The sequence below is a fragment of the Kogia breviceps genome, chromosome 3, assembly GCF_026419965.1.
Source record: "Kogia breviceps isolate mKogBre1 chromosome 3, mKogBre1 haplotype 1, whole genome shotgun sequence".
In the NCBI taxonomy this organism is placed as follows: domain Eukaryota; kingdom Metazoa; phylum Chordata; class Mammalia; order Artiodactyla; family Physeteridae; genus Kogia; species Kogia breviceps.
Genome location: NC_081312.1, coordinates 79,353,410 through 79,381,093, shown reverse-complemented (window position 1 = coordinate 79,381,093; position 27,684 = coordinate 79,353,410). Strand labels below are relative to the sequence as shown.

The following is a 27,684-nucleotide window of genomic DNA, read 5'->3' as shown; positions in this document are numbered from 1 at the left end:
TGTTTCTTGAGGTAGGATTGTATTGCTATAAACTTCCCTCTTAGAACTGCTTTTGCTGCCTCCCATAGGTTTTGGGTCATCATGTTTTCATTGTCATTTGTTTCTAGGTAATTTTTTATTCCCCCTTTGATTTCTTCAGTGATCTCTTAGTGGTTTAGTAGCATATTGTTTAGCCTCCATGTGTTTGTATTTTTAACACAGTTTTTTTCCCTGTAATTGATATCAAGTCTCATAGTGTTGTGGTTGGAAAAGATACTTGATACAATTTCAATTTTCTTAAATTTACCGAGGCTTAATTTGTGACCCAAGATGTGATCTATCCTGGAGAATGTTCTGTGTGCACTTGAGAAGGAAGTGTATTCTGTTGTTTTGGATGGAATGTCTTATAAATATCAATTAAGTCCATCTGATCTAATGTGTCATTTAAAGCTTGTTCCCTCATTTATTTTCATTTTGGATGATCTGTCCGTTGGTGTAAGTGGCATGTTAAAGTCGCCTACTATTATTGTGTTACTGTCAATTTTCCCTTTTATGCCTATAGCATGTGCCTTATGTATTGAGGTGCTCCTATGTTGGGTGCATAGATATATACAATTGTTATATTTTCTTATTGGATTGATCCCTTGATCATTATGTAGTTTCCTTCCTTGTTTTTGTAGGTCTCTTCCTTCTCTTGTGTTTCCTGCCTAGAAAAGTTCCTTTAGCATTTATTGTAAATCAGGTTTGTTGGTGCTGAATTCTCTTAACTTATACTTGTTTGTAAAGCTTTTGATTTCTCCGTTGAATCTGAATGAGATCCATGCTGGGTAGAGTAATCTTGGTTGTAGGTTTTTCCCTTTCATCACTTTAAATATATCTTGCCATTTCCTTCTGGCCTGTAGAGTTTCTGCTGTAAGATCAGCAGTTAACCTTATGGGGATTCCCATGTATGTTTTTTGTTGCTTTTCCCTTGCTGCTTTTAATATTTTTCTTTGTGTTAAATTTTTGTTAGTTTGATTAATATGTGTCTCCGCATGCTTCTCCTTGGATTTATCCTGTATCTCTGCACTTCCTGGACTTGATTGACTATTTCCTTTCCTGTGTTGGGGAAGTTTTTGACTATAATCTCTTCCAATATTTTCTCAGACCTTTTCTTTTTTCTTCTTCTTCTGGGATGCCTGTAATTCGAATGCTGGTGTGCTTACTGTTGTCCCAGAAGTCTCAGACTGTCCTCCATTCTTTTCCTTCTTTTTTCTTTATTCTGCTCTGTGACAGTTATTTCCACCATTGTATCTTCCAGCTCACTTATCCATTCTTCTGCCTCAGTTATTCTGCTATTGATTCCCTCTAGAGTATTTTTAATTTCAGTTATTGTGTAGTTCATTACTGTCTGTTTGCTGTTTAGTTCTTCTAGGTCCTTGTTAAACGTTTCTTGTATTTTCTCTATTTCCAAGATTTTGATCATCTTTACTTTCATTACTCAGAATTCTTTTTCAGGTAGTTTGCCTATTTCCTCTTCATTTATTTGGTCTTGTGGGTTTTTATCTTGCTCCTTGCCTGTAAGATATTTCTCTGTCTTCTCATTTTGTCTAATTTACCTTATTTGAGGTTTCCTCTCCCCAGGCTGCAGCATCATGGTTCCTCTTCTGTTCTCTGCCCCCAGTGGTGAGATTGGTACAGTGCCTTCCGTAGGCTTCCTGATGGGAGGGACTGTTGCCTGTGTTCTGGTGCGTGGAGCTGAGTCTTTTCCCTCTGATGAGCAGGGCCATGTCAGGTGGTGTGTTTTGGCGTGTCTTTGAGCTTAGTATGACTTTAGGTAGTGTGTGTGTTGATGGATTGGTTTGTGTTCCTGTCTTATTTGTTGTTTGCTGTGAGGTGTCCAGCACTGGGAGCTGCTGGCAGTTGGGTGGGGCCAGGACTGGGATTCAGATAGAGGCCCCCATGAGACTTCTCAGCGATTAATCTTCCCTGGGGCCAGGAATTCTCTAGTGTTCCAGCATCCTGGAGTCAGTGCTCCCACCCCAGAGCCTCAGGCCAGACTTCTGGTCGAGGGACCAAGACTCCACAATTCGCTCATCCTGGCAATGAAGGGGATTAAAAAAAAAAAACTAATAAAACCCCAGACAAATGGTAAAAAGTAAAATCAAACATACAGAAACAAGGAAACACATGCACACACAAAAGAAACAAAAACAGAACCAAATCAATCAAAAAGCAAGAGAACAACCAGACAAATGAACTCAAGAACGAAATCAAACAATTAAAAAGAAAGCTGACAAAAACACAAAACCCCAAAACAAAACCAAGGCAGAGTGCCAACTGAAGAATGAAACAAAGAAACAAAACAAACCGACAAAAATGATTTTTTTAAAAAAACAGAAAGGGGAAAGAAGACAGAACAACAGAAAAACAACATAGAAATAGAAATTTAAAAAAAAACCCAAATAGAAAATATATATTTTTTAAAAGACAAAAAAACCCCCAGAGAAATGGTAAAAACAAAATCAAACAAATAAAAACAGAAACAAGGAAATGCAAACACATGTAAAAGAAACAAAAATAGAGCCAAATAAAACAAAAAGCAAGAGATCAACCAGACAAATAGAAGAAGTCAAAAACGAAATCAGACAATTAGGATTAAAACTAACAAAAACACATAACCTAAAAACAAAAGCAACAGAGTGTGCCAACTGGAGAATAAAGCAAGGAAAAAACAAACTGGTAAAAATGATTTTAAAAATAATAAAATTTGACAAACACAGGACAACAGAAACACAAAGTAGAAATGGACATATTTTTTAAATAAAAATATATTAAAGAAGAAGAAAAAAGGGGAAAGAACATAGAACAACAGAAAAGGAAAAATAGAAATGTATAAAAAAATTAAAATAAAAAATAAACATATTTTTAAGACATGGAGATCCCAAAAGACTAAATGTAAAAAACAACAACAAACAAGAAAGAAAAAGAACCTCCTCCCAAAAAAACCAGTCAGAACCAACAACAGAATGAATCAAAACATAATAAAAATAATAGTACTAATAGTGTTTTCCTGGCGTCTCAGCTGTCAGTGTCCTTGCACACGCTGTGAGCCACAGCTCACCTCCTCCTTCCCAAGAGGCTGTCCTCTGCCTCTGGGCTGGTCTCTGGACCTGCTGTGAGCCCTTTGGGGACCACTCAGACTCTGATTGGGCCCAATTCCTGTGTGTGCTTGCCCACAACATCCACAACTGCCAGAGCTAGACCGTTTTCATTTGGGGGAACACTCATTATCTACTCAGATATTCCATAGACGCAGGGTCTACCCAGGTGATTGCGGGGACTTAATCTGCAGCTTGTACAGCTGATGGAAAGATTTTCAATCTTCTTCCTTAGTCACCCCATCCCTGGGGTTCAGCTTTGGTTTTATCCCCACCTCTGCATGTGGTCCACCCATAGGATTCTGGTCCTGAGGCTGCCTTGGAGCTCTTGGGTCTGCCCCTGTGAGGACCAGCTGCAGAGGTGGTATGACTGATTGGATCTCAGGAGCCCCAGTGGTGCCAAATGCGCAGGGAAACCAGTGGCCATGGGCACAAGAGATATGGCCCTAGTGAGGGCCTTTGCTGGCACATGGCAGCAGGCGCACGAGGGCCAGCCCTGAGGGGGCTTCTTTTATTGTCATTGGCAGGCACCAGCATGCAGGGAGGGAGAGGCTACAATAGTGGCTCCTCCCCCTGTGTGTGACGAAGCAGTAGCGCCCTGCTTCCATGGCAGTTCAGTCTTCCTCCATAGGCATTCCCTGCTGCAGATTTCTTCCCTCCCGTCCCCTCAGTCCATCTCCCCACAGCCAACAGCAGTTCTTGCTCTCGGCCTGTTTTACCATCTCTATGCACCAGCTCCCAGCCCCCTTGCACACCTGTGAACACACGTTCCAGTCCAGGACATCTAGGGCCAAGGTACGGACCATCTGTGTATTTCTCACTCTGTCCCATCTGCCAGATTGGCTGCTTCACCCTCTTCTGACAGCTTCAAATGCTTCCCTTCTGTCCCAATCGATTTCCCTGTCAGAGAGGGGGTGTCCCCAAATTCGGGAATCTCTCCTCTGCTTCAGCTCCCCCACCCCAGGGTGCAGGTCCCATCATGCTTCCTCTCCTCCTCCTTCTCCCTTCTTTTTTCCATCCTTCCCAGTTATGCAGGGATCTTTATAGTCCTTTCTGGTGTCCAAGGTCTTCTGCTAGTTTTCAGTCAGTGTTCTGTGAGAATTGTTGCATCTGTAGATGTATTCCTGATGCATCCGTGGAGAGAGATGAACTCCACATCCACCTACTCCTCTGCCATCTTGAATCTCGACATCAGATTTTAATAGCATGCAAATATATACAGACCTGTAGAACTGCAGGTTCTACAGGTAGAACTGGCCACCAGAGCCAGGCAATCTGGGGGCGTTCATTGGGCAGTAGTCATAGTAATCAGGTCTTCAAACAAATGTAGAAGCTCTTTTCTGGGTGATAACAGGAGCTGGAGAAACGTAAAGGGAAAGCCAAGATGGTACTGCTCTTGGGAGCACCAACATGATGTCCATAGCCCTCACTCCTTGAGAGCAGCTCTGTAGGGCACTAAATATGTGCCAAATCTGAAGCCTGCCCCTCAGGATGAATCTCCAAGATAAGCAAAGAGGCCTCCTTCACAGACTGAGGACTATACCTTAGTCAGCTGTCTGTGCAGTGCCCTGGTGGTGATAGCCAGCCAAGAATTGTCTGTCTGTCTGACTGCCATAGTCCAAAGGGACCCAGGAATGTAAGCCTCTTCAGCCACCAGAGCCAGGCAATCAAAGGGTGCCCCTTGGGTAGCTGCGCAAAAACTAGGGCACCAGACATAAAAGTCAAGGCACCAGACACATGAAAAGCTCCCCTCCAAGAGACACTGGTGCTCAAGAGCATGGCAGAGGATGAACATGAAGATAGAACTGCCTTCTGAGGTCTCTGGAAAGTATTACAGTGGGCCTCAAGATGCAAGTGTAATTAGAAGCCCGCCCCTCAGGCCACAATCATGATTAGCTAATAGGCTTCCTTCACAGAAAAACTAAGCTCTTAGGTGTGTTGCCTTTTGCTATGTCCTGGGGGTGTTAGCTGTTTAAGAACTCTTTCTCCTTTGGTTACAGTCCTGTGGGTCCCACAGTTGAAAGCCCCACTGGTCACCAGAGCCAGGTGAAGTAGAAGTGTCCCCTGGCAGCAGTCACAAAATTGGGGTATCAGACAGGGGTATACACTCCTTTCTGGGTGACTCTGATTATTACAGTCTCATGAGACCAGGACAACCAGCTCCCCTGGCCTCCAGAGCCAAGCATTCAAGAAGTGTCCCCTAGGTGGCAGCCACAAAAATTGAGGCACCAGACAAGTGTAAAATTTCTCTTCCAGGAGATACTGGTGCTCTGGACAACGGCAAAGGGAGAGTACCAAGATGGCACCCACCAGTCTCTGTCCCTGGAGAGTGTTCCAGCAGGCTCCTAGATGTGTGTGTTAAATGAGATGCCTGTCCCTCAGGCTGATGCCTTAATATAAGCAGGAGAGTGTTTACTTTAAGTCTGGGTGCTATTGGCTTCTTCTGAGCTGAGTCCTGGGGAAGGTGAGCCTGAGTCTGTGAGCCCTTTAAGAGACATTTCTCAGATCACTACAGTCTTGCGGGTCTTAGGATGCAAGCCCTGTTGGTTTTCAGAGTTAGATGTTTTGGGGGCTCATCTTTCAAGTGTATGTCTTTGAAGTTGAGATGCCTGATGAGGGGTTTGAATGCTTTACTCCTCAAGGAGAAGCTCTTGAGTTTTGAGGTCCCTCCCAGTCATGGGGCACCACACTAGGTGTGGGGTTTATGGCAAGATTGTGTCCCAGCCTCTTCTACCCACTTCGATGTGCTTTTCTTCTCTTTTGCTCAATGTGCAGTCATCACTCAGCCAGCCTTTAGGTTTTTTTTTTTTTAAGAGGAAATTGTTCTGTACGTAACTGTAGACTCAGTGTGTCCAGGAAGGAGGTGAGTTTGGGATCTTTCTATGCCTCCATCTTGAACCAGCAATTATTCCTGGGATACCCCATGTTGACTGAATTAGGATTTATACCATATTTTCACCCTTTTACTCATCATCTTACATCTTTCTGGACCTACCTCAGATTCTGCTGTTTCCATTAGATCATTTTTATTTCCCCAGTCTGATAGCTGTTCCTCTTTTGAATCTCTAAAGTATGTTGTATCTCTCTCAGGGAACATATAATGCTGTTCTGCCTTGTCCTATGTTTATGTTCATGTGGAAGTAATAAGAGTACCTACTTCAAATGGTTGTTATAAGATTAAATGAGTAAATATATGTAAAAGTCTCAGAACAGTGTCTTGCACATTGTACATGCTATGGAAGTATTAGCTTCTAACATCATTATTGTAATATTTAGAAGGTCCTTAACACTTCAGATTTATAAAGGAATTTGCTTGTGTTTTTTTCCTAGAATGTTTGATTTTTTTACATTTAAATACTTGATCCATTTGGTCTTTTATTCTGATGAACAGGGTAAAGTATATAACTTTGTGTTTCTCCACATTGCTATTATATAATCTCACGATCACTTATTGTCTTCCATTTCTCCCCCACCGATTTAAGAAGCCACTTTTATCTTAGACTAAATTCCCATAGGTAACTTGAGTCTCCTTCATATGCCAGAATGATACAACTCTTAAACTTTATAGCTTGTTTCAGTATCTGATAGGTGTAGTCTCCCCATTATTGATCTTCCTCTGGCGACCTTTGCAATAAATTCCAAATGACTAGAATTAGCTTGTTTAGTTTCGGGGGAGGGGTAAGAAAAACAAAACCTTGTGGTATTTTTTTTAGGGGGTGAGGATGTTGTTAAATTTACAAACTAACATGTATGTGTTGTTGAGCTTCCCTAAGTACATGACTTTTCACATTTGTTTCAAGTGTACTTTTGTGTATATCAGGACTGTTTCCTCATATGGCTCTTACATTTTTTGTACTGTTTATTCCTAAATATTTTACCTTTTTGTTACATTTTTTGTACTGTTCATTCCTAAATATTTTACCTTTTGTTACTATTTTAATAAGTCTTTTCTTCAGTTTTATCTTCTCAATGGATATTTTTATCACGAAGCCTTTTTTTTCAGTATATTAATTTAACATCAAGCATCTTCCTAAACTATCTTATTGTATATAGTGGTTTTCCAGCTAAGTTTCTTGGGTATTCCAGGTATATAATCAAATCATCTGCAAACAGTACAACTCTGTGTCCTCCTTTACAACTTTTACACCTGTCTCATATAATTTTATATCTTTCTCTTATACAATTCAATAATATAATATAGTATAATATTATTATAATCTTGCATAATCACGTTCTCTTATACAATTGTCTTGCTTAATATACCAGGTCATTGTTGACTAGTAGTATGATGGTAGTATCCTTGTCTTGGATCTGACTTTAGGAAATATCTCCAGCATTTTCCCATTAAGTTAGATGTTGGCTTTGGGCTGAGATACATGTATTTTATTAAGTTAATGAAGTATCTTGATTCCTTTTGTATTGAGTGCTTTTTTAAAAAAATAGCTATTTAATTTTGTCAAATGCCTTTTGAGTGTCTTATGGAGATGATCATGATTTTCTCCTTAAAGTTATAATATGATGAATAATACTAACCTACTTCCTAATATAGAACCATTCTTGAATGTCTGGCATAAATCCCTTAAAAACAAACATGATTCTGTAATTAATAGTTGGATTTTATTTGCTAATATTTTATTTTTTTGCAGTAATATTTATAAGTGAGCTTGTTCTGTAGATTCTTTGTACAATATTTGCCTATAGCCATTATTTCATAAAGGGTGAGCAAAACAGTATTATAATTCTATCATTTATTATTCATTAATTCTATTCATTATTAGATGGAATACATCTACAAGGAAAAATTTTCCTTCATCAACCACTTGGTTACACAGAGGTCTAGCTTATACTGAAAAGGCAGGTTAAATGCCCCATTTACCATTTTTTAGAATAATGAGTTTGTTTCCAGTATCCTCCAAAGATAACCAATGAGGTTTTGTGGATTTCCTTCAGTATTTCTATGAATTAATGAAGTTTTAATGTGTCTGATATGTTTTAACGATTGCCATTATTCTTATTGCTACTCAAATTGCCCCATTTTTGGCAAGTGGAAGTCTCTTCAGCTTGGCTTCAGAGTCTTTGATCGTTTCCCTGCTATCTTGTGTGCCAATGTTTCCAGATGCACCTTGTACAACTTCCCTCTTAGGCCAGAGCATCCAGATCTTCACACTCCCCCTTGCTCAGCCATTGGATCTGGTCCTACCAAAAAGGCATGACCTTGGGCAAGGCAGTTCAGCTCAGGCTGACCCTGTAGAACTGGCATTTGGAGGCTGTGTGTTGACTGCGCTCACCTCTCAGCTGGGTCTTCAGTCTGGGGTAGAGCATCCTTCTGTTCACTATACATGTAAATGTTTATCATGTGAATAAGGTCACCAGGAAGAGTGTATGAGGTTTAGCTAACAGTTATTATGTGTTATAGCAACATTGGGGTAAACAGAAGAGAAGCCCACAGAGGGAATGGTAAAAAGGACGAATGAAGTAGAAAGAAAAACCAGGAAAACACAGTGTTACTGAAATCTATTTATTTTTTCCCCACAACTGTGTCTCCTTTGCACTTAGAATAATGCCTGGCCTATAGAAAGAATTGAATAACTGTTAAATAAATGAATGGTCCACTGTGTCAAATCCTATAAAAGGCAAGCTAAGTCACGGAAAAGTATTCATTTGCTTTGTCAAAACAAAGGTGATGGTAATCATTATGACGGTAGGGCAGAAGCTACTGTGGGTTGAGGAGTGCGTGGTGCTCAGGCAGTGAAGAGAGCCTGTGCAATGGTCTGCTCTGGAAGTAGCTCGACTAAAGATGAGAAAGTTAAGGATGATTAGAAAGCGGGGTGAGGGTGGGGAGGGAAGGATATTTTCTTAGTTTAGGGTTTTTGTTGGTTTTATTTGTTTTGCTCTATTTCTTAAGTTGGAAGACACCTAAGGATATTTATAAGTTGAAGGGGAAGAGCAAATGGGGTGGGGGGATGTTACATACTGGAAAGAGGGGGTATTACTTCTGAAACAAGACTCCTGAGGAGGGAAAGCAGTTAAGGTCCATAGTGCACAGGTAGCGAGATTAACCTCAGCCCAAGGAAGGCCAAGGTTTCTTCTGAGACAGGAGGAAAAAGAGGGAAGCATGGTGAATAGTCAGTAAGAAGTTCTTCAGTAAAGCATAAGAGTAATAAATTCAGAGCTTGGTGTCATACGTAATATTAATAGTCTTTTGTATACACTAATACTAGTTGGTATTTCTGTGCCTTTTTTCTAATGTTTGCAAGGAGCTTGTGTTTATAATATTTTATTACATAGTTACATATTGAGACAGATTAGAATTAAAACAAAGTTCCTTTCTCTAAAAGCATCATAGCAGATCAGAGACAGGCTGAACCAGGAATCAGAAGACCCAGGTTCTAGACTCAGCAGGACCATATAAGCCTCTGGGTCCATAGAAATAATTAGCCTTTATGAAATGTATACACTATGATATTTAAGAGATATAATCAAGAACACATGTTGATTCAATATGAAGTGTGAAAGGAGAGGAAAGAATCAAGAATGACTTCCAGTTTCTAACTTTGAATAACTGGATGGATGGTAGAAATACTGGAGAGAAAATAATAATACCAGATTATGAGGATCAAATGAGATATAATTAATCTATATGTAAGTTAAATTCTACAAAAGACAATATATATTTAACCTATATGTAAATTAAACAAATTCTACAAAATATGTTAAGAAATTGATATATAATGTTCACTGAAAATATGAAATGTGTAGAATAAATTATAATTAGCTAAAATGGGGAGACAAACTGTAGTACAGTCTTATAGCATGTGAGGTAAAAGGAACAAAAATAAAATAATCTTACTGTTAACTTAAAAGAGATGGCAGGAATAGGTATAGAGAATTTCTAACAATTTAAAATTTCCTGTATTCTTATTTATCCTGAGGTGCCATTGGTCTTGTTATTTAACTACCTATTATTTCTTCTGAAACAATTGCATCACAGTAAGAATAGATAAATATAACGCTGGAGTACTGTAGATCACCGAAATGTTGGTTGCTTTAAACAAAAAGAAGTATAAAATCAAGTCAGTTTCTAGATTGCTGTTCTCCTGGGCAGTGGTTCATTTTTCAGGACTGTTAAAGGGTCTTGTCATTCCCAAGCTTCTGTGACACACTGGACTAACTGTTTGCAGCCCAAGGCATTGCATTTCCCACTTTTAAAGGCATCAAGACAAGCATCTTCTAAATTATCTGATCACTCTAATTCTATATTAATGGCACAATAATGGTGTTTTAAGTTCCTTTGTTTTATGTTAGAAATTCTCACTTACCTGCTGGGGTTTAATCAAGTACTCACTCTACCAGATGATTCAAATTATTTCAGACCATCTGTCTTAGTGAGTTTCAGAGACATTTTTAAGCTATTCATATTTTGGATAACTTTATACAGCATAAAAAGTATCTTGATCTTTGGTCCAAACCTCTCAGAAGTCCAGATATATGAAGTCTTTCCAAATTTCCCCTGCCTCTGGTGACCTGGCCGTCTTCAAAATCCTAGAGAACTCACCTGAATGATTCCTTGATCACAGCTTCTATGCCTAGTATTGTTTACAGTTTTATGTTGTTTACCCTGTCTTTCTGACGAGGTTGAAAAACTCTAAGGACAGAACCAACTAATACCTTATTTATACATTCCTTGTGCATAGCGTAATACTCTGTATATTTTTAAAAATATGATCAAATATTTACTGATAATATAATAAGGTAGGATAGCATTGGGATTAAGAGAAGAGCCTCTGGAAGTAAACTGCCTGGTGTGACATGCCATCTCTTCTCTATAAGAGCTCCATGACTTTGGATAAGTTTTCTAACATTTCTGTTCCTCGGTTTCCTCATCTATTAAACAGGGATTCTATTGTACCCATTCATATAATTATTAGAGGAAGAAACAGGTTAATATATGTCAAACATTTAGATCAAATTCTTGCCATATACAAAGTACCATATAAATGTTTGCTTGATAGTGATAATAATCCCTATTCAACTCTATTTAATTTTAGAGCTTAATTTATTCAATAATGTGACACAACCATATGTAATATACATTAAGCAGTGCTTCCTTCAGGAAAATAAAATAATCAGGAGCATCATTCCCACTTTGATTTGTCTAGAGTTAGCAACAACTGCCCCTGAGACATCTATGAACAGACTAACATTAAGCTAGATCAGCAGGATGGTCTGATTAGCTGCTTGGTGACATGTTGGATGATAAAGTAATGGTGTACATTCACTAAATGAATACCATTTTAAACAAAGGAACCTAGCCAATTTAGAGGCTCAATATTACCACTAATGTGCAGACCAAAGCAATGCCAAAACACTGTGATGACAAACATTGTAAAGTCTTTCAAGTTCACCTTCAGTAGCACCATTACTTGCTACTTCTGGGATATGGCAAATTCTGGGATATGGCAAATCAACGTGATTATTCTAGGAAAGAGAGGAAAAGAGGGGGGAAGGAAAGGGAAAGAAGATACAGAAGGGCAAAGAATGGTAAAAAGATGCACACACACAAAACTATAAGCCATTATATTCATCTAACCTTTATATACATCTTAGTGTTTTCCTTTAAGTATTTGGGGTTTGGGGGTTTTGGGGGTTTTTTGTTTTTTGTTTATTTAAGATTTTTGGATGTGGACCGTTTTTTTAAAGTCTTTATTGAATTTGTTACAATATTGCTTCTGTTTTTGTCTTTTTGGCTGCGAGGCATGTGGGATTTTAGCTCCCCTACTGGGGATCAAACCCGCACTCCCTGCACTGGAAGGCAAAGTCTTAACCACTGGAAGTCCCTTTGTTTGTTTGTTTGTTTGTTTTGTTTTGTTTTTTTTCCGGTACATGGGCCTCTCACTGTTGTGGCCTCTCCCGTTGCGGAGCACACACTCCGGACACGCAGGCTCAGCGGCCACGGCTCACGGGCCCAGCCGCTGTGCGGTATGTGGGATCTTCCCAGACCGGGGCACGAACCCGCGTCCCCTGCATCGGCAGGTGGACTCTCAACCACTGCGCCACGAGGGAAGCCCCCTTTGTTTGTTTTTATTTGGGTACACATCTATGAAACATTACACAGATACTATTACAAAGAGGATTTAAATATTTCATTATGCTATTTGTTTTTAAATCATTCCTTATTTTTTAAAATGAAGCTATTTAGGAGAAGTGTTTTGTGCCTCAAAAAAGTACACAGATAGATAGGTGGATATATAGATAGAAATATCTCCAGCTATCTTTTTCATAGGGCATAAATAAAATTGTTCTTTGATTGGTGGTTAAGGTCACTTTAGAACCTGAAGCTTTTTTCACCTCTATGTGTTCCAGTGAAGAGACAGCGATTGTTAAGTGTTTGGGACGATATTGCAGCAAAGAGAGAAATAGCAGAAGAAGTTTGACAAACTGAAGGGATCTGTCACAAGCAGACAGGAAGAAGGAACACATGTTTCTAAGAAAGCATGTTCTGAGCTTTCTGGGGTGGGGGGGGGGGCTGCCACTGTAGAGAACACAGCAAGAGCTGGCTCCCCAGAACACTCGCGTGGTCTTTATCAGCTAACCAGCTCCCAAGCAGCATGTCCACCTCCTAACTCCTCTAATGGAGAGTAATGTCAATTGTTAGTCTTCCTGAACACAGGCCAGTGTATTTTACAAACAGAGGAAGTTTAGTTAAGGGACACTAGGAAAGCAAAAGACAAAACTCACTGTGAGTGTAAAACATATAAAACATAGAACTTCCATGCTATGAAATTTACGATGAGTCACATGTAATGCAGGTAGGCACACAAGAAGCTGAAAGGAAATTCACCACACGTTAAGTGGTTATCCCCATATAAAGGCGGGATTAAGATGATTTTGGTTTTATTCTTTTTATGTGCATTATGTTGCAAAAAAAAACATATAGTAAAAAAAATCAGAATAATAATTATTTTAATGATAACCTAGAGAAGAAAGATTAAGATGTAATTAACCATAAAGTCAGGGTTATTTCCCTATACTTAGATCTCAATGAAAATCTTTGCCTCAGAATCCTTAAAATTCAAAGTTGTTACCAAGAAAAGAAAAAGGACAAATCCAAATTCACTAAAAACAATATACCTTTATTATAGAAAAAGCTCTCTTCAGTGCTTTTGTTTTATTTGTTAACAATTCTAGTCAGGCTCTAACTAGACCAACAAGTCAATTGCTAAAGCCCTTGGTTTCTTAGTATGACCCACTAGCCCAGATTAACAACTATGAAAAATTCCTATCTATTGCCACTGGTTTTAAGTAAATGAGTTGGATTTTTGAGAGGAAAGGAGACAGGAAAAGTCTAATTTTCAGGGCAGATGAAAAAGATATCTAACGAAAGATAGCTTTTCCATAAAATACTATGTACTTACTGGAGGTGATAGGAAGTAAGGCTTTGGGGTAATGGCCCCCCAAATAAGAAAATAATTAATATTTTAAATTAAAATTAAAAATTAAAGTTCTCTAAGGCAACTTCTAACATGAAAAATCATTAGGAGGTTAACAGATTCATAAAGTAATCATTAATAAAATAGATTCCAGTCTTTCCTAATAGTTTACACTTTTAAAAATAGAATCCTGTAGACTATAAGTAATTTCCAACTACATTAAGTCTCTTAGAGTTATCAGTGTTTGGGGGCTTTTCTTTTTTATGTTGTCTTCTTGTTGCTGTCATTTTTTTATTAGTTTTCTGGTCCAGTTTATATCAAATTTAAGTTAAATTAGTTCTTCAGTGGTTCTCAAAATGAGCCTTCTTCAAGGAAGAATGAGAGTAAGACTTAATCACATTCTCCTTGTATTGCTGTGATAAGATTTATATTTAGACCAGGTATATATTAAGTCTAAGTTTATTTAAAGTTGAATGTAGGGACTTCCCTGGTGGTCCAGTGGTTAAGACTCCACGCTCCCAATGAAGGGTGCTCAGGTTCGATCCCTGATCAGGGAACTAGATCCCACATGCTGCAACGAAGACCCACATGCTACAAGTAAAGATCCCACATGCCTTAACGAAGATCCCGCGTGCCACAACAAAGACCCAGTGCAGCCAAATAATTAAATTAATAAATATTTTTTTAAAATAAATAAATAAAGTTGGATGTAGACAAGTTTAGCAGGCCATGAATCAACCTTAGGTGCCTTCATTTTGAATGTTCTTTTATACCCTTCATTTTGCCTGTGAAATAGCATAGTAAGAAAAAAGCCCAGGGCTCATACTAACAAAGGGAAGATGGTTACCTTAGAAGATCAAATATGGAACTCTTAGACCGGGGTGGGGGGTGGAAGGGGTGTGTGCCCAGGTTAAGTCCCCAAAGGCAATAAAGGAAACGGTAAGAGGATCAAGAGAGTCTAGCAGTAGGAGAGAAGAGTCTGTCCAGTGTCTACCCCACCTTTACTCTCAAAGATCAGAATTTCCTCCTTTCTTTGAGGGATTTTTAGAATATAAATTACAGCCTAGATTAAACTATTGTCCTGCTAATCCTCACAAGGATCACATTTTGAAACCAGGGAAAACTGAATGATTATGAAGTTGCTATGAAACGCTGACTAGGAAAGTCTGTCCTGAGATCTCTGAAGCATTTGCCTTGTGAATTTACCCCAACATTGCTTTCATGTGTCCTTAGTCCTCTTTGCATTTATGCTGAGTCCAATGCCCACTTCGCTTAGAGATGACCAAACCTGAGGGTCTCATGATAGAGACAAGTTGTGTATACACATTCCCCATACCCCGAGGAAGGACACTTCAGTCCCGGCCATGCCTGAAGAGGGATATCCAGCTGGAAAGTGGACACATCACCAAGTACTACACTACATCATCTGACCTGGTTTCCCTCCTTGTTTCAAACAAATTTCAGGTACCTCTGTCTGGGCCCCATTCTCTTTTAACTCACACTAGCACTTCAGCTAGTTGTGTCTTTACAACTCTATCTTCAGTTGTATCTTTATAGCACTTTTAAAATGCAGAGTTTTCAAGGTTTTTTTTTTCTTATTTTCCTAGAGTAGTGCATATATTGGAATAACTATAGAGCTTTACCCAGTAATAAATAACTCTTTGGAGAAAAAGAAATGCTTAAGATGAATATTCTGCAAAACTCCAGAATTATTGTGAAATCACATTTTTATCTACCATTTTTAGAGCCCATTTGATTTATCCCAGCTTGGCATATTAGAGTAGATATGGGGATACAAACAGCCTGATAGTTAAAATTTTGTCTGCATGTGAATCTCCTCTGGCTTCCTTCTCTGCCAGGAAAATTTTTCCTGTTGTCATTCAACTGATCCTAATATCTTCTTGGAACAGAGCAAACATTTTAAAGTGCAAAGCAAAATTCCTCCCCCAGCCCTGGAGAGAAAACTTTTTTTTCCTTGAGCTGTTGATGTGTTTAAGAGAAATGACTTTAGTTGGTTCAGTCAGATGATAGAGGATACAGTTAACTCCATGTAAAGGAAAAACGTTTGAATACCAGTACCATTGATTTCAAGGAAGGTTTATTTGGGTAACATTGTTTAAGAAGATAATCTGAGTCATAAATTGCACAGGGGCTAAATCCCTCTTCAGCAACAGCAGAAGACTAATTTTGTTGTAGTTTTGAATTTTGTATCTTTACCTTGAAAAAGTCCCATATTAATATGCATTTTGAAATATTTTATCAGCTTAGAAAGGAACTCAGTCCTCCTGATGTGGACTGCATTGCTTTAATTAACTGATCATTTGCAATTCTTTTTAGAGTTCTGGTCAGAATTAGTTACTCTGAACATAAAGAAGAAAATGAAGACACAGCTTTATCTTAAACACCAGTAAAGGGTCTTATTTTAAGGTAGACAACACAAGTCTTCTTAAGACAGCCTTATGGTAATTGATCCAGAGTCTTTGAGCTTATTTCAACTATTATCCAAGCACACATTATTTTCACTGTTGGCTAAACATAACTTTATAGAAAACAGTCACCAGGGAGAATACTTAAAAACCAGAACATAGTAGTGATAGTCACAGAAAAGAGACTTAAACCAAAAAATTTAAAAACTATGTTAGAGTGTCTATAAAGTTCTTCAATGATCTTGTATTTTAGAAAAATGAAGTATGTTAGGGATAATTCATGGACTGGATAGGAAAGTAGTGAGGAGTTGGGTGGAGGTGGAGAAAGAAATTCAGGGACAGGAATATTGGGTATAAAAAGAAGTTCTTTTGAGTTTTTAAAGTTTTTGTTATCAATTTGAGCTAAAAGGAATAAAATATTTTGGATCAATTTAAATAAAGCAAGTGAAAGGTGCCCAAAATGAGAATACAGAATTACTTTTTTTCAGAAGTAATCAAGGTTAATGTCTTATTTGCAAGGTGTTTGGGCAATAATAGCTATTTAGGCAGGGTTTGTCTGGGAGGAACAGAACCAGTAGGAAATGGATCTATCTATCTGTCTGTCTATCTACCTACCTACTTACCTACCTATCTATACAGAGAAAGAGAGACAGAGATTTTAAGGAATTGACTTATACAATTTAGGGGCCTAGAAAGTCTAAAATCCATAGGGCAGACCAGCAGGCTAGAAACTCAAAGAAGAGTTGATGTTGCAGCCTTGAGCCCAAAATCTGCAATGCAGGCCAGCAGGTGGGAAACTTGGGCAGAGTTTCTATGCTGCAGTCTTGAGGAAGAATTGCTTTTTCCTCAAGAATCCTCCATCTTGCTCTTCAGACCTTCAACTAGTTAGATGAGACCCACCTAGATTATGGAGGATAATCTGCTTCATTCAAAGTCTACTGATTATAAATGTTAATCACATCTAAAAACTATTTTCGTAACAACCAAATAACTGGGCACCACAGCCTAACCAGGTTTACACATCACAATAGCTTTAGAGACTACCCTTAATTTTGTACATTTCAGTTTCTCATAGTGTCTAGGAAGAATGAGATGATGTATTAAGTATTATGTGGAATGTTAAATAGCAAATGTATTTCTGAGATTTTGGAGTTTGATGTGCATATGTGTGTCCGTGTGTTAAAGTTTGTGCCATATGCTCAAAATTATTAGTGCGTATTTCTAATTTATACTTTCAAAACAAGTATGTGCTACCACAGAATTTCTCCTGCAACTTTCCAAAGGAATATAATCTATACATCTCAAACATACAGTTGAATATATCTGCAATAATAACATTTAGTAAAACGTCAGTGCAGATTGTGAATCATATGGCTAATATCTTTGAGGGGGAAAGTGTCTAAACATAAAATAAATAAATGGTCCATTAGGATACATGACTTCAGTAAATCTAGACATTGATCTTTTGTCCTTTAACATTAGCAAGATAAAAAACAGATATATGAGAAAGTTCATTCAAGCCATTTGCACACTTTTCTAAAGTGCTTATAAACTTAAATGCTTTGTTTTGTTTATTTTTTTGTTTTTACTTATGTTTATGTTTGCAGAGTTAGTTGAGTGATTGGTTGGTTGGTTTCTGGATTCAAATTAAATACTTTATCAGGCTTAGAAAAAAGGAACCTATGAATATAAATAGGAATTTAGAGAATTATTTTGAAGAAAATGATCATAGATTTTAAGTTGGTTTTATTGAAAGTACCATATCTTAATAAATATAAACAATTTCACTAGCTTCTATAAAATAATGAATTTTTATCTCTCCAATATCTGCCTTTTTGCTGAAATTAGATAAATAGTATATAAAGGAAAAACCATCAAGAGTACCATAATACATATATTTAAGTAAGCCAGAGTATCTAATTTGCAATTTATGTAATGGAAGTAAGTAGTTTAACAAAAATGGCACCAAAAAATGAGAGTAATGGGCTTAAATCATTCAAATGATTAATAAAACTAATCATATTAGCAATTTAAATATCTATTTAAACTTTGGTATATATTCAAATCTCTTTTATAGATATTCAGATTTATATCCATTCCTTTTGTAATCAAAGCCAACAAATAAAAGCAGTCTTTCTTTGCTAGGTTTGTAAAATACATTCAAAGAAATTTTTAGCGTAAACCTTAAGGATTATTTTATTCCCTACACATTTTGACAGGCTTTCTCTCTCTCTCCCTTTTTTTTTTTTTTTAGAAATCTGTTTTCTATAGCTGCTATAAAAAAAAAAAAATCTGTTTTCTATAGCTGCTATATTACCTCCAACTCAGTGGCCTAAAACAACACAGATTTATTATCTTATGGTTCTGTAGGTAAGAAATCTGAATTAGGTCTCACTAGGCTAAAATCAAGGTGTTGACAGGCCTCCAATCCTTCAGCCTGCTCTAGGGGAGAATCTGTTTCCTTGCCTTTTTCAGCCTTTATAGGCTAGCCACATTCCTTGGCTCAAGGCCCCATTCCTCCATCTCTCTTCAACAGCATCAGCCAATACCTTCTCACATGGCCATCTATCTGGGTCTCTCTCCAGTGCATCCTTCTTGCACTTACAAAGATGCATGTGATTAGACTATTCCCACCTGGAGAATCAGGATAATCTCCCCCATCTCAGTGTCAACTGATGAGCAACCTTAATTCCATGTGTAACCATACTTCTTGCTTATCACATAACCTAACGTATAAACAAGTTCCAGGCTTTAGGACATGGACATCTTGCGGGGGCCATTATTCTGCCCTGTAAGTTAATAATTCTTGCAGCTAGGTGATGGGCACACAGGATACTAATTTATCAACTTTTATAAGTTTTAACTTTTCCAAAATACAAAGGTAAAACAAATAAATTTAGGATCCTCTATCACCCAAGGAATTGTGTCCAGAAGAGAATTCTAAATTCACTTACAACCTCATCAGTATTCAGCCTCTTAGGAAATTTCCATATTTATTTCCAGTGAGCTATCTGAAAAAAGATAAAATAATGTAACAATTTTAAAACTTAAAAGTATAAAAACATAGGCATATATTTTGCCTCTAGCAAACAGTTCTTCCTCAGATTTCATGCTAAAACAACAACAACAACAAATTTTAAATTTTTTAAAATACTCATTAAAGATTCTTAGAACTTTCAGGTTTGGAGAGCTCTTTCATACCATCTGGTCCAAGAAATATCTGACACATGACTTTCATGTCAAATGATCATCCACACTTTTATTGAACATCTCCAGAGGTAGAGGTGGGTCACAACCTCCAAAGTAGTCTACTGGACAACTATGATTCCTAAGATTTTGTCACACCCATATGACTTTGGAGAAAAAGTATACTACTACTTCTATATAACATTCTACAAATATTTGAAAGTAGCTCATATGTTACCCTGAGGCTAAATACCTTTAGTCCCTCTAGACATTAGTGGCAACCTGAAATTGGTAAAGAATGAAGACTATGTCCCTATGGAACTTTATACTGGAGGAAAATCTGTCAATTTAAATGAAAGTCCTCCAACAACTCATTTATCTGATAAATTGAATCACAATACATTGGGAAAATCTAGAGAATATTTTACTCATAGCTATACTCCAAAACCCAGTCCCACAGACTTTCTGGGATTTTTAACCTTCCATAGAAAGGATATTTCAACTGGGTCGTTAAGTAACCATTTTTGTCCTTGGTTAGTCCTGGACATAGCTGTCCTGCACACCTGTGAGCCATGAGCACAGATGATAGAACCATGGAGGCCAGAGGAGCTCAAAGTGTGATATGATTGATCTGAAGGGCTTTCAACCTTCACTGAACATCTTTCATTAATAAGGACCAGTTGAATTTCTGCTTCTGTAACTTGAGAGAGAAGTTGATCTCTTTTCACCAACTAGCAGATTTGAAAACCAATTTTACCTGAAAAATAACATTTAACAGAAAATGCACATTCTACTTTTCACTTTTCTAGTACCTAACTTGACAAGATTTGCTGAGAAGCTTACAATGACAAAAAGCAAACAAGAGGCCATGGCCTTGTAAAATTTAAAGCTTTTAAAGCTTATTTAACACAATTTTATTACCCCAGGAAAACCTTAGTTCTAATAAAACCTGTAAAATGACCAGAGCCATGCCATTAGATTTCACTAAACAATATGGATAAATTCTAGACAGAGTTATAGGTATGAAATGAGTGGGGAAAATAATTTATAGAGGCTCAACTGATAGGCAGGAGGCTCACCTTAAAAGACAGTTAACTGCCTCAACTTTTGTCAGTCAGGGCCTCATCCTGTACAGCCAATTGAAAATATAAACCAATAAAAGCCCTGGTTAAGACATTTTGCCCTGAAAGCTATTCAATGACTTTTCAGAACTGAGATCTTTCCTCTTCAATAGCTTGTTTTACATGTTTATTGACTCTGGGCATAGTGTTGATAGCTCCTGGTGCGACTCTATCATTCATTCTATTTTCAGAAAGGACCCCCCTCTGTTCCCCCAAATCATACACTTATTAGACTGCTGGACCGTTCACCCAAATCATACACAACCCACATGCCTGACCAATTATTGGCCGTAGTTACGCAGGCCTTTAAACTTAGCTATTGTGCTACAAACAGCCACCACACTATCCTGCCATTTACCACTTCATGCGGTATCTACCAGAAGCACTTTCAGATTACGTGCAGCTTTTATTAACTTTTGCCTCTGTGGACAGGAATTAGTTATGGGTCAAGAAACATGAGCTCAACATACACCACTCTCCTCACCCTATCCCTATATTTACACAGAAATAGATTACTGACACAAGAGTTAGTGTTACTCAGAATGATCTTTTAACCCAGCACTTTATTTTTTCATAGTTTGTGTTACCCTCTTCTTTTGAACTTGTTTCTAAACAATCTTAGAAGCATGTCTGGATATACTCAATTAAAACTACCTTATAACAGAAACTATTTGGCTAATGCAACTTAAGTCTTGCAAACTCAGAATAGCCTGAACAGGCAACTGCCCCTGATAGCTAATCACTGCCAAAAGGATAGGTTACATGTCAACCATTCTAAAACCAAAGTTAGTGTATTTGTTAGGTGGTGTTTAAAAATAACAAGCCAACCAGTAAGTTAACTTATTTATTTGGATTGGTATAAATGTCACAAATAAGTCATCTTGGCAAATATTCAGGCAGTAGAATTATTAAAGACAGGCATTACATGAGTACTTTATTAAGATTGTGTATTGGTGAAGGTGGCATCTGGTTATATCTCCTTTAAAAGAAAAAAAAAAACTCTTTTCAAACGAAAATCATACCCACTATGCTGTAAGAAATAGGACATTATGGCCTCTATCACCCATCTGTCCATCTGATTAAATGACTCCAAAATCATTCTTTTGAAATATCCTGGCCTTTCGGCTCACTCAGTGGGTAGCTTGGCTTTCTCTCCTAAATTGTTTTTTTAACATCCACACAGAGATGTAAAATAGCTCTAGTGTCTGCCAAGGTTCACCGATGTCTGCTCAGCTAGCCTTATTTCTAACTCCATTATATCCTCTCCCTCATCTTTTCTCTTCTTTCACTCTCATTTTTACTCACTCAATGTATGATTTCTGTGTGCTGCTTAAAATTCTCTGTGTATATATATTTAATAAATGAGTAGATGCACAGACAGAGGAATAGATGGACAAATTTGTTCTGCTTAAGAATAAACCTGAGCTCTTTTCTGTAATACAGCTTAGTGTTTATTACACACACGCCAGGAAATCTTTTGAACCCCATCTCTTGACATTTTCCACCACATCCTTCACACACCAACACACTGAAGCAGTTGCAACTCCGTAAACATACCAGTTCTTCTTTGGGACAAATTTCTTAACCACCTGGGATCTGATATCCTCATCAGAAAAATGGAATAATACTTACCCTTTAGGGCGGTTGTAAAGATTAAAAGCATAACTTTATGAAAAGCTTATAACATGGTGCCTGGCACATAGTAAGTGCATCACACATATTAGTTGTTTTTGTGACTGTTGTGATAGCAATGACCATATTTTCCCCAAAATCCACGGTTTTTATACGTATTTCTCTTCTCCCTAAAATACTGCCTTGTCCACCTGGCAAATTCATATTTATTTTTCTCAGTGAGGCCCTCCTAACCCCTGTAGGAGAAGTTAAGGTCTTCCTTCTCTGTACTTTAAAACATTTTTATAGACATTTATTTTTGTATTTAATACATTATACTCTAATGATGTCTGATGTCTCCTTTTCCCCACTAGATTGTTAAAGGTGGGGGACATGTCTCCTTAAGGATATCCCTGACACTTAGCACAGAACAGATCATCAATACATGGGAAGAATGGAAGGAAGGAAAGAGAGGAAGGGGAATGGAAGGTTAAGAAGGGAAGGAAGAAAGGAAAAAGAGGAAGGAAGGAGCAAGCAAGCAAATGAATGCAGTCTTCTGACAGCTATCCTGTCCTCCATCATTCCTGCATGATCCCCAACAGTGACGCATGGATCTCATTTACAGATTCTTTCAGTGTGCTGATTGACAGTTCCCAAGTTTATCACTCAGAGCATAAATAACTCCAGTTCTGCAAGATATTAATTCATGTGCAGTGACTAATTTGCCTCCTATTTGATGATAAAGCCAACTATTGACTAAGGCAAAATCCCTCAGCTTGTCAACCAAAAACAAATCGCTTATTCAGAGAATGGCTCATATAGGAAAGAAGCAGCTGCTTTCAAAATTGACACAAATGAGCCAAAATGTGTTTCTTTAGAAAATAAATCTTATCCCAGTGATTAATTTAGCTCCAATGGTGAGGTTTTGGTGAAGACAAGTGGAAAGTGAAGGATAAGGGAGCACAGAGTAAGTAAGCATATCGATTTTCGTCATCATTTGCTTTCTCTCTGATAATTTTCCCTGTCTAGATTTTCTAAGTTATAGATGCAGGGTTCTTATTGGTCTAGCCTGTTATATCGGAGAAAGAAAATTCAGTCAGAAAAATAAAATTAACTGTAAACTGGAAACAGTTTCTCATAAAGAGCAACAGTTTTCTCCCTTGATGTGACAAAGATCCTCTTAACGAACATCCGTTTTGGACGCTGTTCACTGGCAATAGAACTCATGAAAGTGAGTAAAATTTTCCCATTTTATGAAACAGTATTTCAAGTTCTGAAAATGCTACAAATATATAAGTTTTATCTGATAGCCTGTTAGATGATCCTAATAGTAATAAAGGTTGCCAATTTTTTTCTATGGTGAAAAGATGTGTGGTAACTAAAATATAGACGAGGTTGCTTTTCTCACACAAACACACACATGTTCTCTTGCCACCAACGGAGGGAATGACCAAATGTAGAACACAAAGTCAGCTCTCTTCTTTCAAGCCAGGTTCTTCTCCAAGCCAATTTGTTTGTGGGACCCAAGCACAGCCCTTTGGAGCAGGCTCAGTCCTTCTCCCAGGAGCTCGTTGTACTTTCTGCTTTCTGCCCTCTGCATCCTCTTCTCAAAACTACCAACCAAGGAGCCTTCTAAGGTGAATCCTACTCCACTCTTACTCTTTCCATCTTCAAATAAACACTTGTATTTTCTATCTGTATTTTGTCTGATCTCTTTTCCTAACTCTCTTTGGCTCTTTTATAATTATTCTTGTGTCTTTTGACTCTCTCTTATATCCCTCCCCAAATCCTACTGCAGGCATGTGACTTCTACCCCTTCCAGCCCATCCTACACACCAATGCCATAGTATGTTTCTTAAGTCACAATTCAGAAAGAATTCAAATTTCTTAGCTCTTACCATAAGCCTTTTGTGGTCTGGCCACAGTAGCCTATTTTTCAGCTACATCACCCACTATCTGGACTTTTGATTATCATCCTCCTCACCCAGAACCTGCTCCCTCTACAGTCTTCTCTGCATCAGTAATTGATATGAACAGCCAGCCAGTTGCTCAAGTGAAGAAAATCCAGGAAGTTTCTTTGAGTCCTGCCTTGCACCGCCGCATCTAATACATCCCCAGGCACCTTGACGCTACTTCCAGAGCATATGCCCACTCTGTCCATTTGTGCTACTGCCTATCCAAACAGCATCATCAACTGAGCCCTGAACTACTACAGTAGTTCCTATTTGGTCTCTCTTGCCTCTCCACAATCCAGTTCCCACACAACACCAGAAGAGAGCTTTGTGGAAACAAATCACATCATGGCCCCTACTTCTGCCCCTATGTCATCTGGCTCATGTGAACCTCTTTGACCCCAGCCTTTACCACTTTATCTTCTACTGTGTACCAGCCAAACTGGCCTTCCTTATAATCTTCTAACTCACGTTTTCGCCTGAAAGCCTTAGCACTAGCTCTTCCTTCTGCCTGTGATGTTTTTCTCCCTAAACTTTGCATGGCCACTTACCTTTGTCATTCAGCTCTCAGCCGAAATGTCACTATATTCTTTACCCAATATATATATTCTTTACCCAATATAAAGTAGTTGCTAGGTCACTGCCATCATACCCTGCATGGAATTTACCTGATATTTCTTTTTGTTTTTTTGTTTGTATGCTTATCTTCACTTGTTCACTGCTGAATCCTCTCATATCTAGAACAGTGCTTGGCTCTCAGTATGTGTTGAATGAATGAATGAAACTTCCTTTCCCATCTCTATGCCCTGTCCACAACACTGCACAATATTCCCGATGGAGAATAATAGGACCGACAACCAGAAGTGGATTGAGTTGCTATGGAGACAGTAAGGCTGAGGAAGAGGAAGAGGAAGAGGAAAAACCTGACTAGAGGGGAGCATCTTTTTTGAATGATACTTATGAGATATGATCAACTAGGATCTTCAGCTTCAGGAAGTTTGAATCAAACATGACATTATAGAGGATCCTTCTTAAATGTGGGGAAACAAAAACTGAATTCCATGAGGTCAGTGATGTTTGTTTTGGTCAGTACTATAAACCCAATACCTCAAACAGTACTTAACACACATTGGGTGCTCAATAAATAGTTGAAGGCATAAGTAGGTGAACAAACATGATACAATCTTTAGGATTCTTATTTAGAAATGGTTTATAAGACACAAAATAGATAAGAAGACTGTAGAATAAAATTTCTCAATCTGGGCAATGGATTACATTTAAGTGATTTATTAAAATCCAGTTTCCTGTGCCTTTCCTAAGACTTGCTGAGTGTCATCTAAGACTGGGATCAAGAATCTGAATGTTATGAGTTTCCTGTGTATTTTTTAATATGCACAGTGAAGTTTGAGAATGACTGCCCTGGGAGAGGTAAGATGATGAAAGACCTAAAGTAGGATCTATATTTGAGGAAATTAGTCAAAGACAAGCTGCCAGAATTTTGTGAAGTAGGGGAAAGAGTCAAAATAACTGCAACCTGGCAGACAGAGAGAATTACACTGTCATTGGTAAAATATAGGAGACTTGTGCATCATTTTTAAAACATATAAGGTAATAGATTTTCACCTTTTGGAAGACAATATAAAAGCATATATGTAAAGGTGAAATGTGAGACTAAATTAAGAATATTATGGGTTCCCAAAACGATGGGAGGAATTTCACTATAATAAATAGCAAAGGTATTGCCACTGCATTCCATAATGAGAGTGCTAAAGACAAGTAAATCTCATTTCTTACTGTCAAAACCTTTAGTAAAGTCATGTAACTGCTGTTTATTTCATAGCGAAAGCACTGCGTACGTCTCAGTAAATAGTTCTTTGTGCAATCGATCCTTGAAATTGGCTTCCTCCCAGCCATAACACTGGGGAACTGCTAGAACACAAGAAAGGATCTAATTAGAGGAAAGGTCTGAGTGCAAATGTCTCTGGTAAATAGCAACATTTTAGAAAGTTGTTCTGTTTTCCATAGTTCAGATTTTATTCACAATTCGTAGGCTTCAGAATCTAGAATCCATACTTAGTATCAGATTTTTTTGCTGTAAAGGTGGGCTGAGGCCGTGAATGTGACTCATGAGATAAATCTTAAAACTCGGAACTACTTTTGTCACGTTAGCCTCTGTACTTTTTTTAAAAAAATAAATTTATTAATTTTATTTTTGGCTGCATTGGGTCTTCATTGCTGCGTGCAGGCTTTCTCTAGTTGCAGCAAGTGGGGGCTACTCTTCGTTGTGGTGCGCGGGCTTCTCATTGCAGTGGCTTCTCTTGTTGCAGAGCATGGGCTCTAGGCGTGCGGGCTTCAGTAGTTGTGGTACACGGGCTCAGTAGCTGTGGCTGGCAGGTTCTAGAGCGCAGGCTCAGTAGTTGTGGTGCGTGGGCTTAGTTGCTCCGCAGTGTGTGGGATCTTCCTGGACCAGGGATCGAACCCGTGTCCCCTACGTTGGCAGGTAGCTTCTTTTTTTTTTTTTTTTTTTTTTTTTTTTGTGGTACACGGGCCTCTTACTGCTGTGGCCTCTCACTTTGCAGAGCACAGGCTCCGGACACACAGGCTCAGCGGCCATGGCTCACGGGCCCAGCCGCTCCGCAGCATGTGGGATCTTCCTGGACCGGGGCACGAACCCGTGTCCCCTGCATCAGCAGGCAGACTCTCAACCACTGCTCCACCAAGGAAGCCCGGCAGGTAGCTTCTTAACCACTGTGCCACCAGGGAAGTCCCTGCCTCTGTACTTTTGTGTTAAGAGTAAGCTGACGTTTAAAATACCCAGTGAGTTGAATACCCAAAAGTAAGTTAGTCCTTCCCACCATGATGGACAGATGTTTAAGATATACTTGCAGAATGATCATCATAAAACCACAACTTCCTCTTGTCAGGTTCTAGTCAATCACTATCATATGAAAGAAGTAAAAGAAGGAAGGTCAGCTGATAGAAGCAGTATTATACTGCTTCTATACTCAGGAGACTGCTTGCTTCACTGCAACCATTGTAGAGACTGATTTTTTGAGTCTGTTGCAAAAGTAGAGGCAATATATTAAGAGATTCTATTTGAATTGTTCTTCAGGTAAGACCTTTCTGGTTTTTTTCTCTAACTTGAATAACAAGTAATGTTGACCCCAATTTTTTAAATAACAGCAGAGGAAAAAAATGAAACTACTGCTTGAAAATTTATGCCACAAAATTTGAGTCACACGTTAGAGAGGAGTGGGATACTATAACTAATCACTTCATTGTTCCTGTTAAGGGAGCTATGAGTGTGTCTCGGCAAAAAAATGCCAAAAGCTAAGTAAGGCAGCATACCTGAGAGTAACAATTCCCGCCCTGCCCTAGAAATGTCAGGTGAAGAGAACATATTTAAACATAAAAGAGGACCAGAATTTCCTTCATGGGGAGTTCTATGCTTCATAGATGACCATTCCTAGGGCAACTTTCATACAGGAATTCTAGATCAAGAAACTAACATGAAAAAAAAAAAAGAAGAAACTAACCTGATGAGGGAAATAGTTTAAACTCTTTAAAGTGTGCTAAAAATTACTACTGATCAATACCAATTCAAATATTGATAGAAGGATCTTGGGGTTATTAATGCATTCTGTCAATAAATATTTGTGTACAACTTTATCTCTGCATAATATAATTATGTTTCAATATCAACTATCAGAGTCTTACTCGGCTTGATCCTGCAATAAGAAAGGAAAATGATTACTTGAAGATCCTTAGATCTAAACTACTAATTGTGTCAGACCTAAACAACTAATTAGCGTATAGTCCGTGGCCTCTTTTGCTTGGTC

The 27,684-nt window shown here is 38.2% G+C and overlaps 1 long non-coding RNA gene across 2 annotated transcripts in view; it reads right to left on the bottom strand.

Annotated features, from left to right (window-relative positions):
- Nucleotides 1–3,601: 3,601 nt before the first annotated feature.
- Nucleotides 3,602–27,684, bottom strand: part of LOC131752209 (uncharacterized) — a 155,409-nt gene continuing 131,326 nt past the window's right edge. The window contains exons 3-4 of one of the 2 annotated variants that reach the window (XR_010839640.1): nucleotides 18,930–18,986; nucleotides 16,821–16,875 (exon numbers count right to left, since the gene is read on the bottom strand). This is a non-coding gene — a long non-coding RNA (uncharacterized lncRNA). Of the gene's footprint in view, nucleotides 4,477–16,820; nucleotides 16,876–18,929; nucleotides 18,987–27,684 lie in introns of those variants that run through there. The other variant, XR_010839641.1, reaches the window with a different exon arrangement.